Source organism: Rhodnius prolixus, unplaced genomic scaffold, assembly GCF_049639745.1.
Source record: "Rhodnius prolixus isolate KJV_2025 unplaced genomic scaffold, Rpr scaffold_3, whole genome shotgun sequence".
Taxonomy (NCBI): Eukaryota; Metazoa; Arthropoda; class Insecta; order Hemiptera; family Reduviidae; genus Rhodnius; species Rhodnius prolixus.
In genome coordinates, this window is record NW_027411603.1 from 12,211,764 (window position 1) to 12,222,754 (window position 10,991).

At 31.3% G+C, this 10,991-nt stretch overlaps 1 protein-coding gene across 2 annotated transcripts in view; it reads right to left on the bottom strand.

Moving 5' to 3' along the window:
- Window positions 1-3,898: 3,898 nt before the first annotated feature.
- Window positions 3,899-10,991, bottom strand: part of LOC141453810 (uncharacterized) — a 90,451-nt gene continuing 83,358 nt past the window's right edge. For both annotated transcript variants that reach the window (XR_012458192.1, XR_012458191.1), the window contains exon 5: window positions 3,899-5,369. The gene's annotated coding sequence lies outside the window, so the exon portion shown is untranslated. The remainder of the gene's footprint in view (window positions 5,370-10,991) is intronic.

Sequence of the window (10,991 nt, forward strand, 5' to 3'; positions counted from 1 at the left end):
TACATAGCTGAGAATTCAAGAGCCAAAGCTAAAGAGAGTGTCGTGACAAGCATAACTACAAAAACCTGATCACTAATTGTAACTGCATTAACCTACAGCACTTGCATGTTGTCAGAGGATATCACCAAATTTGGCATAATTACTAGCTCGACTCCTAGCAGGATGTGCATCAGCAGAGTTTGCTGATGTAACGTATATTTATTTGGCGTAGCAAAAAAGTTTGTACTTATAGAGTATCTACGTATGAAAGCAGTTGACTCATTATTTGACTGCAGATTGCACAGTGTTAACAAAAAAGTATCAAGTTTCCCCCCAAAAAGACCCAGCATCTGGATTTGAATTCGTGATCTTCGTGTATGGGAATCCAAAATAATAACAAGTAAGTGTTACATCAGGGACTTACATGCATCTTCTCTCGCATATAACTTTCGTTATATTCTTGGACCATAATCCTATGGTTGTTGGTGCTGAACAATGAGGCATGGAACAGGAAATTCAGTCATCCAGGAATGGCATTACAGGCCAATCAATTTGAAATGCATTTTTCCCCTTTGGTAACTTTAATTTTCATCCCCAGGACGTTGAAAAAATAAGTACGATTAATTAATAAATACAATACTCAGCATATTTTAGCGTTGAGGTGATATTGAACGTGTCTTGAATTGTAGAAACAATTGTTTATATAGGTCAGCAGTTAATTTAATACAACAGGAACTTCTTGGGGCTGTATATTATCTCAACTGTATATAGTGCAATCAATAATTAGAACTAGACGGTGTGATTTACCTAAAGCTGAATTTTATTCTCAATATTTTTTTGAGAATTTAATTGAAACTGTCCGGTGGGGCAGTTGTATTAGGGTTGATCGTCAAAAAGTGCTTGAAAAAGTGTAACGTTGAAAAACACCCAAATTTGACAATTTTTTTCTCTTTTTCTATAAAAGATAAAATTGCCAAATTTTCTTTATAATGTAGGGCAAATCCTCCTTTATAACTGTAATTTTTTGCAATAACCCAGATTTAAAGATCTTCTTCTTCTTCTGTACCTTTTGATCAATCCTTATACCTAACTTTTTAAACTTCCTGTAATGTTTAATTAAATTTCAAAGGTTACGAAAACTGTCGGCCCGATCTTATTATCTTAGTTTAAATATACATTTCATTATTTATTAATTTTTCTGTACTTTCCAGTAGTTTGTACATAATGCTAAAAGGGCTAAACTTTCTCAACTAAATAACTAATTATTAATTATTTAAAAATGTTATCTGGAAAGGTGATGCATTAAATGCATCCGATTTGCCTTTAATTACGCAATATTCTTGAATAATCATTTTATACCGTTATATACAGAAGTAAATAAAGTGGAATTTTACCAATAGTAATCTATTGCTGCACAATTACAGAGAGGCTGAGTTAAAACATGCTAAACGTTGGTTTATTTCCTCCTAAGACAAATTTAAGTTTAAAATTTTGAATTACTCTTAATTTTTACGCACCTCCACGCCAGTTTAGAATGTTTTTTTTTTTTTTAGATGGAAATGAAAAGTCACGTTTCCTTAAATTAATTAATGATGATATTGTAACTCAATGAATTATTTTTTTTTTGTGGTAACTTACCATCTAACATTGAAACTGGAAGTTAAAGAGTAATTTGTTGGCCGAGTTTGCCACTGTGAGAAGTTGTTTCTTTGGCAAGGAGTAGTAACATTTCTTAAGTTCAGAGTTACATTATGCAAACAACCCTGTCCCTACTTTAGAATACATTTACGTGGTGTTCTGGCTTTAATCCTGAATTATTTCTTAGGTTGTTTTATGTAGTAAAGGGTTACTATTGTTTTCTATTAATTACCTTTTACATGTAAATAAGATAGAATTGTACAAACAAATTCCTTACTTTGTGGGTAACATTGAATTGAATACTAAATCAATGTAGAAGTCCTTAGCATATTCAACTGCCCACTTAACTAAACAAAAAAGAAAATCAATATTTTGAGGTCTCCAGCATACCACTCACTCACCATTGGCATCTACTTCCATTCCATCAAATGAAAATGTGACTTTCTCGTAGAATTTTCTTTTAAATTTCTTTCCTAAACAATAATTGTCAAACAATGAATGAATAAATGAAGTTTTACGGATTGCCAAGTGAAGTAAGGAAGTAAAATAATTAGCAAGCTGATCATGGAAATGATAGTTTCACCAATCAATGATTGGTTGTGGCGAACGATCGTTATTGAAGAATTTTAATGAACCTCAGACGCTTTTTAAATTTGAACAACCCCTAATTGAAATGTAGTCTATTTTATGGATCGAACCGTGAGTTACCTTAACTTTTAGTTAATCGTAATGAACTATTATAAAATTCATTCGAATACAACTATTCAGGAACAGTTATAGTTTTCAAGATTTAGAAAAGAACCATTGATATTGTGGAAAATCCTCAACGTTAATATTATGCGCAACAGGAAAAAAAAAGATTATTTTTCCCAGATTTGTAATAATAAATGTTTGAGTAGAAGTATTTTTGTTTGAATTATTAAACCAAAAACCAATTCAAATTTTTTTTCAGGTTAATAAGACGGCTATTAACCTTCTAACGGGTAATAAATAGTTTTCCCAAAAGCTAGACAAGATTTAACAGGTTCACTAGCCCAGAACTGCATCACTAATTTGGCTATTGGCCAATGGCAGAGGAGAACATGGACATAGTAAAGTATACATCACTTGAGTAACAATTCATTGACTCATCTTAACTGTTAATAGTAAGGATTTTAATTGTTATTGAAGGCTTTTTTTTCCTTTAAATAATTGTTTTGTTATAAAGAAGTGCTTTTAGTGTTTTAGTTAAAACGAATATCAGTTACGGTTACAATATTCAAAATGTTAATAAATTTGTTAAGCTTCTAGAAACTGCGTTTGCCTTCAATGTTATGAATGGAAGCAAGATATTGAAATGAAAGAATAAGAATAAATATTTATTTAAAAAATCACAATTCATTTGCTAGCTTTAATCTTTTGATGATATCGCAACCGCAAGTTAAGGATACACGCTGAACCAGACAAAATTTCAGCTCCAGATGTACTTTTGTTCCTATTAAATTTACAATTTAAATGAAACAAGCGATCGATTGAAGTTATTGAACGGCATCAACTATAGCCTCGGTAAAGTTACTATTTTTCTCTAATTCATGAAAATTTTGAAAGCAATCCTATTTGATTCTGGCTAGAATCAAGTGGTTACAAAATTTATTACAGTAATCAAAACTTCGAGTTCCTCCTAGACTATTTATCAAGAGAAGAATAAAAATATCCAAGAATAGTAAGTTTTGTAGTATAAACATTTTTTTAGAAAGGAAAACATGTGTTTTATATATATATGTATATATATGCATATGTATATACATATATATATTTTCTGAACGATTTAATTTATATTTGTCCCAATTTTAGGGGTGGCTTGTAAAAGTCAGTCTCTCGCCAAAGCCTCTCACACTAGCTCATACCCTAGTTTCAGCCATTTGGGCAATGATAAGTCGGACGAACTGCCCCTGGATGCGAACCTTTCAGGTCGAGCAATCCTTTTGCAGCAAGATAAAACATTCGAAGCAAATTTGACGCCAGGTGGCTATCGGCCACACATACAAGTGTTGTTCACGGTATCCTCGCAAAAGTGAACTTCGAGGCTATTGCATAGAAAATAATACTGTTCTAGTAAATAAGAGGATCTAAGAAATGTTATTCAGAGAGAATACTTAAGTTTAAAAAAAACATTCTATTTAAAAGAGAGAAAAAAGAATTAAGCACGATTAGTAAAGTGACTTAAGGCAAATAACTTATTTTAAGAAACAAATCCTTGACTAATCTGCTAATTAGACACTTTATTGAATAATCTTTCTATTAAAGCTCCCATGTTTTCTGTAAATAGTAGTGCTTGTTAGTGTGTTGATATTTATTGGAGGGTATTGTTCAAATTCGGCTCTAATCTAAAGAAATAGGAGGAATTGTAAGCAAATAAAGAAGATAGGATTAAAATAAAAAATAAAAACAAGATTTCTTATTTAAGAAGATTCTATTTCTTTTTTTAAACATTTGTAACAGCGTCCAAACATTAGAACAAAAAAAACTTCATTTTTTATCAATAAAATCATTGCTTATTAACTATGTTCAAGTACATTCTTTGAGAAAGAAAAGTAAGGCTTTTCCTGGAAAAAGCATATTCCTTTTCTTTTTTTTTCGTTTAAATTAAAAAGAACTTTTGATCACTTGTCAGGATCGCAATGTTTACTCTGATTGGTCAAAGAGAAAATTTAAGTACTTTGGACTTGATTTTTAAGCGCTCTATTAAGAATCCTACTATCCAGACACAAAGAATCCCGTTTAACTTATTTCAACAAAAGTACTTTGATGTAAGCAGAAAATGGAAGAGCATCAGAGGCTGTCGAATGCCTGACATTGTAATATCTATTCAATTCATTTTAATTAATTTTTTTCAATTAATACAAATAGTGCAATCAATTAATAAAAACAATTCTTATTGGCAACAGGATTTCAATTTGGATTAGAGCGCTCTGCATCCTTTTGCTTGCACTCATTTAAAAACACGCTTCTGGAAGCTTCTTATTGCAAAGGTAAATAATATTTTGAAGGAGGAAACTTTCAAGCAATTCAATTAAAAAGCCGCAGCTGTTTATTTGAGCAATCCATAAAACTAATTTTGTCTTGCACAAACTAATTTATGGGCCACATTGGGACAATAAGTGTTGAGACATTTTTTCTGGAAACAAATTAAAGGTCCTAAATGTCAGACATTATTATTTGATTTGTTTTAAATAATAATATAAAATATTTCTTACTGAGTAACATGAAATTAAACTACAATCAATAGGCCAGCGTTATGACGACAGGCCTCTCTTATCTTATCAATATGTACACATACTCAAAAGCAATGAATGTTCCCCCTTTAGAGTAAAAAAAAATGCACTTGAGAATGACACAAAAGAATTTGAAACAAACTTATACAGCAAAATTAATGACAACATACGGATCAAAATTCAATTTTAAATATCAAGAATTTGGCTTTATTTCTGATTTATATTTAAGCGTCATCTTTCAAAGAACAATATACTTCAGACTAGTTTTAAAAGTTTGAATTATTCCAAACTTAAAATCAATAAATTTGTTGACTTGCATCCTATTCTGTTCTTGGAGTGACTGCATTTGGAAGATCTACAGCATGAATGTTGTAAAAGCTCAAATGACCCACAGGCCCTTATCAGTTCTCCGTCCAGTTGGCCTCAAAAACAAAACACTGGACAAGAGAATGATAAGGGTCCGTAGCAGAGCTGATCAGATGCTTATTCTGTTCCATCCTGAAACAAAAATAATAATAAAAATTGAACATTAGTTTAAATTTGTTTCTGAAAATGTTTATACACATCTGGTTTCGGGAAATATTTTATATATGAGATCAGTAGTTAATAAAGTTTGGCAAACACTTTGTTGCAGGGAACATTTCATGGTATAATATATTTTCCTTTATAATAAAGAAATTTCCTGCGGGCATCACAGCCGCAAGAATATTTGAGTAAACAGTTTCAATTCAAAAACAAATGTACAGTTAATTAAGAGTTTTATCATCCAACTACTAATTATATATAGTTGGCAATATTCTAAGCAGTTTATATTAGCGTAATATTCTGAAACTCATTTATGAATTGAATTTAACTTTTTTGGAACATATACTAATAATTTAAGATTCTGAACAATAAGAAATAGACATCAACACCCTTGACTTTAACTTCAAGCGTTCCTCATCCTACAATTGACGGAACTTCTTTAAATTTTTTTGATGATAATGCTTGTCGTTTCTGACGATGCCATACCCCCATGATGTGGTCAAAGTTCTAATCATTCACACCTACCATAGCTTTTTAGATGATTATTTATGATGCACATTGAGGTCGTTGACATGTGTTTTATCACCAACAAAAAATATTGAACTCTTAAGATATGTGGAAAGCGGGGATAAAAACATACTCCCCTAAAATATCTACATCCATAAATTTTTCTTTGATCACTCTACGGTGAATAATGATGCCTTTCAACACAAAATGGACCTCCGATTACTTGCGAGTGAAATAAAGTTGTGAGGAAAGGGCGAGGAATAACGGTGGCTGAGAAGGACATAAGCCTTATCAACCCAGGTTGATTGTACATTGGCATTTTTTTTCTTTTAGAACTACTTCACTACTTTTCTTTGAAAACACAAATATTTAATGTTGACACAGTTTTCCAAACTCTTCACGGCACCCTACATTAATAAGATTTGTTGGTTGAAGACTCTTAGAAAAACAAATAAATTCTCATATTTTCCAATTTTTAACTAGGTCATCTGGATTGGAAGTAAAAAAACAATTATTTACATGAGGGGGAAAAAACATCAGCGCCCACAAATTTTCTGAGAAATGAAATACTGTTTATGTAATTGCTATAAAAACAAAATTGGAAAAAGTGATGATATAAATTTTACAACTCTGCCATTCTTACTCTCATGGTACTGCTTAAATAGCGTACTTCTATGTCAAATACATTGGGCCCAGGAGAGAAATAATAATCTTTTACATTTATTAAGAAAAAGTGTAAGCATACAGCATTTAAACAACGAGCAGAAGTTAATATTCATATCCGTCAAACCAAATATTTCAATGTAATCACAGAATTCATATCTCAGCTTTCAGTCAAAGATCTAAGTTTTTTCATGTTTTCATTGCCTCGTTTCTCTTTTAAGCTTTGATAGAAAAAAATTGACGCTAACACAGTAATAGTATATTGGATGTAACTACACTTAGTAAGGATTTCTCAGGTCCATGTAGATCACAAACCTCAAAATGAGGCAGACTAAAGTGAAACAACAAAACAAACTGTATCCCCCCAGTGATAACAACTTATCTCAAGTGCTGCCTTAAAATGCATTGTCATGGAAATCGTATCAAATAAATAGATAGCTTTACAAGTACGTGATGGGTGGGTACACGATCTAACAACCAAAATCATTGGAACAGTTTTAGTATAAACTGCAACCTGAACAAAAAAAAGAAAATCGATTCTATAAAATGACGTCTTCTGGTGTTATCATTCAGAATTTCCTGAACTTGTTTAGGGCATATCCAGACCAGTCACACCAGACAATTCTATTAACATCCGTGTCCTCTATTACCATTATTCGCATAATTTTCTTTTTGTTAAAAACGAACCACATGGGGTTATCTGCAACTTCTTGCAATTAGTGTACCCACACAGGCTATGTCTAGCTCACCAACTCATTCAAATCAGTACACGATTATATTCTTTGGGAAAACGCTTGACTTTTAGCACAGCTTCAATAGACGTTTAGGTAGCCGTGGATTTGGCTTTATGGTACATTCAATATATAAATCGAAGTAAAAAAAAAAAAACTGTAAATGATAAATTAAAAACTAAATAGCGTTCATTTATCAATTGAAGATTCCATGGAAAATGTAAACATATATTTCGTTTGAGGTGCAGCATGGGCTTGACAGTCACTTACTTAAATAATTCCTCAACTGAGTGGAGTTTTTACTTATCAGTATTTTATTGCCAAATTGCTCCGACGATTATCATTAAACTTGGCATAATTTTTGGAAAACATTTTGTAAAACTATTGCTTTTAAAATGGAACATTTTTTCAGAAAATTCGACTTAGGAGTTGGTGTTGTTGGGTAAGCTCCCCTTAACTGCGCTACAGTTCAATGTAATGTAGCGCCTATTACAATTCAATGAGAGTTAAATGAGTTGTAAAAACGCCAAGTTGGAAGATAATTATATCAACGGAAGAGCGAATTTCTCCGACAACTAATTGATACTGAACTCTCTGCTCAGTTTTAATTGAAATGTTTTTCGTGAAAAGTGAGTTTCCCAGGAGGGATAAGCCTACCTAAGTAGGCTTCATTCCGAAGTGTTTTTTTATTAGCATTTTTTTGTTTGTTTACTACCCACGGATTGTTTCATTGAACATTTTTTCTAAACTGTAACAAGTAGTTACACAGAGTCCACACTGGAGACCTCTTACACCAATACCATAACCACTATATTCAGTGGATATTAGCAGTTGGACTTTCATCCCGACTGAAAAAAAAAATAGGCGATTATTTTACTTTACTGCTGCTTTACTCTGAATTAAATAATCCGACTTTGCATAATAACTGCAAGAATGGTAGATTAAGGAACTCGTGTGTTTTACACCAGGTTTTTTACATATTTAAACTAATGAAATATTTTGAAATAAAACAAAATCACACGATATCTTCAAGAGATTTTATCTTAGAAAAAAAAAAAAAAAAATACGAGTGCATTCATGTTTAACGAATCACGTGTAACAAATTAATCGTTTAAATTAAAGAATGGATGATTAGATTTTCATAAATTGGCGATGTCGTCAATATTGTGGAATTTGGCCATGTTCCAAAAATTTACTTTCAAATGTACATTGCAACGACGAGCGTTTAATTAAAGTTTACTAACTGTAAGTTATTTATTACAAAAATAAATTTGGCGCTAACCCGATTTTCTCTCACAGCAATATTCACACTGAAAATAGAATATTTTTGAAACTGAAAGTTTCAGGAGTTTTGGGGGAGTGGAAATCGCCGAAACAATTCAAATTTATTCTATAAAATGTCACCGATAATTCAACCGTTTCTCTTCAAATGTGGGCTTTCATTTACGTTTAAGTTCTATCAATGTAAACAGGAAATGAGTCCAGACGTTAAACTCAAGAGAGAACCCCTTCCCCAAAACTTCCCTTTCTTGAAAAATGTTGCAAGCGAAACTGGTTTTGAGAAAATCAAGAAAATGAAATGGCTTTTCAGTTTAACTGATCTTTTGTTTTCTAAAAAAAACTTATCGCAGGAGCCCCACGGTGGCAGAGAATCAAAATACCAAACTTCAACTTCCACCAATTTTTCATTTTTTGAGTCATGCTGGCTGACCCACACATTCTGCAGACAAACGGGTGGAGTTACGCACACGAACAATTTTTTTTAAAACCAGTTTAGCGGATTCTGTGGGCCTCAAATTAGTAGGTCTTTCGATGCTATCTCAGAATCGAAAATCTGTACGATGATATTACTTTCTCTTTCTGGAGTTACCCGCAGTTTTTCTTTTTTTTACACTGCGTATTATCTCCTTGTCCAATCTTAATTGTCTCTACGTTGCGCACATTGGGACTTCTTCAATTTATGTACGATATATATGTATTTTAAAATAAATTTATTTATTTCTCTAGGGCAGTAGCGGTGAGAAAGTTATATAAATAATTGCTTAAGGTTATCTTCTCTTCAATTGGCTGACAAAAGAAATTTAGCAGAAATCTTAAGATCTGTATGGTGTATATTCTAAAGAGAAGATGAAATAGAATCTGAACTCATACACTGTAAAAGTAGTGACGATTACAAAGTGGCGGGTGCTTCCTCTCTACAAAGTAAGATAAAATACAAACAGGAAGTTAGTACTCAACTGGACTCTGACAAAGAGATGAGAGAAAATAAATATATATACACGCACAAATATATATAAATCTCCTTAACAAAAACTTACAGTTTAAAATGTTAAGTATAAGGGTTGATTAAACGCCAAAAGGTACACAAATCAGCGAGTACCCAACATTTCATTAATACTTCATTAATATTTAAGTAATTCTACTGCATTAATTTTCATTAATAAGTTATTTTTTAGAATTTATTAGATATCACAGACCCTTATGCTGGCCATTTTCGTCTACAAAATATATGTTCAAGTAGCACTGTAGATTGACTGTAATATATAGTTATTTATAATAATCAAACTATTAATTACAGGTTAAAAAAAAACTGTTATAAAAAATAAAATAAAAATATGAGGCTAAAAAATTCAAAATCTTGTTTAAAAAAATGCTTACACCAACTTACATCAATGATTTTGTTTATTTTATTTATTTATTTTTATTTCTTAAATAAAAATCGTCGGTTTTAGTTCATTCTTCGATTAAAGTAATTGTTATTGTATGAAGTAGTCAAACGTTTATAATAATAAGTAATAATTATCTGGCTTTATCGCAAATAATATAGTTTTCTTCAATTACATTCTCCATCTAGGTGTTCTTCCCACAATGTTGTATATATGCAATATAAAGTAAATAAGATATGCATATATTTAGGACAGCTAATTATTCCAGTATTTTACTATAAGTAAAATTAGGGGGACTAAATTAAATTACAATAGAGAAATGAATAATTATTGTTTAATAATCTACTTGTTATTAACTGTGTGTTAATTGTGCTCACGAATATTTCGGTAAGACGAATTCAAGACAGTAGCCTACTCTAACTTTATCTTTACTTTAACATGCATGTACGTATATGTGATTTATCATAATTATAACAAAAAAATAATATAAATGAAGTGGCCAGCATAAAGGTCTGTGATATCTAATAAATTCTAAAAAATAACTTATTAATGAAAATTAATGCAGTAGAATTACTTAAATATTAATGAAGTATTAATGAAATGTTGGGTACTCGCTGATTTGTGTACCTTTTGGCGTTTAATCAACCCTTATACTTAACATTTTAAACTGTAAGTTTTTGTTAAGGAGATTTTTGTACCTTTTGGATAGATTTTCCTTTTTGTCTATTTTACAAAGTTACATATCTGCTTTACAGATTTTTTTAAAATTTGGAATAGGCAATTCTATCATTATAACCTGATAAGGTGTTAAGTCGGAACCGTAACTACCACTGGAGAGATCTTTTTAAAAAATGATTGTAGTTGCGGCTCCCAAACCATCCTCAATAACAATTTTTTTTAAAAAGCGTTTTGAATAACATAGGAAGGTATTTGTACGTAAATAGCAAAATTAAACTGCGATTTCAGTACTTCCTTTTAAGAGGAGTAAGAAAAATAAACTAGGATTGCAGTACTTCTCCCTAAAAGGC